Raw genomic sequence first — 2862 nt, 5'->3', positions numbered from 1 at the left:
GAAGAGGGCCAAGCTAAACAAGGACCCCAGGAGCAAACCTGACGGTCCTTCTTTTCTTAAGCCCCACATCCCGGTGGTTGAGTTGGGGGACGATGTGGATCCTCCACTTAAGGCACATTCCTTCAGGCCTAACTGGGGCTTCAGGAGGAGCGATACGGTGGTTGGATCCACCAAACATGCTAAGGATTGGTCGTACCATTCCATCACTCCCCATGACTTTACTGACATTGTTACGGGGAGTGATATCGAGACTATTGAGCTTCTGGGTTCTCAAGCCCAAGCTGCGGTAACTTTCTTTTTTCTCTTTTTCTTTGAATCCCAACTTTCTCGTATTTCAACGAACTTGTGCTAACTCATACATATTTCTTTGCAGAGTAATACCTACTTCCAGGCGGTCCTCCACCAGGCTAGGTCCTGGAAGGGTAACTCAGATGGGTTTGAGAAGGAGATGAAGAAATGGGAGGAGAGAGCCAAGGTCCTGGAGAAGAAGCTGGACACGAAGAAAGAGGAGCTGGCTAAGGCTCATTCCGAGCTGGTGAAACTTAGGAGCGATAAGGATAAGCTCATTGATGACTACATGGATTTTGACAAGTTTAAGAATCTCATGGAGATTCATGATGAGGGTCTTTATTCCCTACAGTTTACTCAGGGATGGGATGCGGCCGTAAAGGCGGTTTCTGAGAAGCACCCGGGCTTAGTCGACCCTAAGGACTTTATAAGTCCCGAGCAGGCTGAGTCGGAGGACAGCATAGATGCCCTCTTCAACTCCCCTCAGCCAGATGATCGCATCTTCGATCCTAACACTGCTTCTCCTCCCGCTTCTCCTGCGAAGGATGCTGAAGGCACTGATAAGGAGCAAGAGAATGAAGGCTCCCGCAAGGAGGAGTAGTTTTTCTACTCTGTAATTTTATCCTTAACTTATGTCTGGACTTTTGTTTGTATTAAAACTTATTACCCTCCGGGGTTATTTTATATGCTACTTTCCTTATTCGCATATCTCTCCTTTATTTTTCTGATACTTTAATATTCAAACTTGGCCTAATGGGCCACACAAGTATTATCACAACTCAAACATCCATAGGTTGAAATAATTTTGAACTCTTTAATTTCAAGTCTGGTTTTCCAAAACCTTACATAATATGGGTTCGACCCTGATCAATAATAGCTAGAAAATAAAAATCCTACGCAAACAAAGCTTCAAGGTGCTTTTAAACCTACTTGTCACAATGACAAGTGAGAATCGTACTTCGACTATCTTACACGTAGTAAACCTTCAGGTTTTGTGCGTGCCAGGTTCTCGGGACTTCAAAACCATCCATAGTCTCCAGCTTGTAGGTTCCTCTACCCTGAACGCTCTTGACTTTGTACGGCCCTTCCCAATTTGGGGCAAGTTTCCCTTTCTGTCCTACCTCAGAAGCTTCTATCTTCCTCAAGACTAGGTCACCTTGTTTAAAGAGCCTTTCTTTAACCCTTAAGTTGTAGTATAATGAAGCCTTCTTCTGATACTCTACTATCTTTGCATGTGCTTCATCTCGCACTTCATCGATTAAGTCTAGAGCCAACCTTTGTCCTTCCTCATTTTCCTCAGCATTGAAAGCCTGAATCCTTGGAGAGGAATGTGATATCTCCACTGGAACTACTACTTCTGCCCCATATGCCAACATGAAGGGAGTTGCTCCTGTCGTGACTCTACAAGTAGTCCTATAGGCCCACAATATGGGAAGTATCTCATCCACCCAATTATTTCTTGACTTCTCGATCCTCTTCTTTAGTCCATCCAGGATTATTCGATTTGCTACTTCTGCTTGCCCATTGGCTTGTGGGTGAGCCACGGAGGTGAACCGTAACTTAATTTCATTTTCTTCACAATACTTCTTGAATTCCTCGTTGTTAAACTGCGTTCCATTGTCGGTGACTAGGACACGGGGAATTCCGTATCGGCACATAATGTTTTCTCACAGGATTTGTGCAACTTGCTTAGTTGTGATTTTGGCCAAGGGTTTGGCTTCAATCCACTTAATGAAATAATCAATGGCTACAATCAGGAAGTTCCTTTGTGCCGTGGCCATAGGGAAAGGCCCTAGAATATCCATCCCCCACATAGCAAAGGGAATAGGCGAGTTGATAGATGTCAGCATCTCGAGAGGTTGTCTAACAACATGTGCATGCTTCTGACAGCGGTCGCACTTCTTCACATATTCTTTGGCATCAGCCATCATTTACGGCCAATAAAAGCCTAGACGAGTTATCTTATAAGCCAAGGCCCTGCCCCCCAAGTGTTGTCCATAAATACCTTCATGCACTTCTTCAAGAGCCAAGTGTGCCTCATCGGGCCTAAGACACCTCAAGTAGGGAACCACGAAAGATCTTTTGTAAAGAATCCCATCTATCAAAGAGCACCTTAGTGCTCGAACAGTTAACTTCCGTGCTTCAGTTGCATCACTTGGCAACCAACCGGTTTGAATGTGAGCCTTGATAGGATCAATCCATGACGTCCCCAGCCCTATGGGAGCCACAAGCTTAACATCTATGCTTCGTGTCTTCAAAACACGGAAGTACACACTTCCCGAACTTTCTTCTATCTCAGATGAAGCAAACTTTGATAGCGCATCTGCCTTAGCATTTTCTTCCCTTGGAATGTGTTCAACATGGCATTCATTAAATTGGGTCATCACAGCCCTTACTAGGCGGACATACTTAGCCATCGTATCATCCCTTGCCTCAAATTCTCCCTTTACCTGGGATATGATCAGCTTCGAGTCTCCACGGACCTTTAAGTTTTTGACTCTAAGTGTCCCAGCTAGACCAAGGCCAGCAATCAGGGCTTCATACTCTGCCTCATTGTTTGTGGTTGGGAAGTCT

Source organism: Apium graveolens, chromosome 5 (assembly GCF_009905375.1).
Source record: "Apium graveolens cultivar Ventura chromosome 5, ASM990537v1, whole genome shotgun sequence".
In the NCBI taxonomy this organism is placed as follows: domain Eukaryota; kingdom Viridiplantae; phylum Streptophyta; class Magnoliopsida; order Apiales; family Apiaceae; genus Apium; species Apium graveolens.
Note: the sequence above shows the minus strand (reverse complement) of the source record.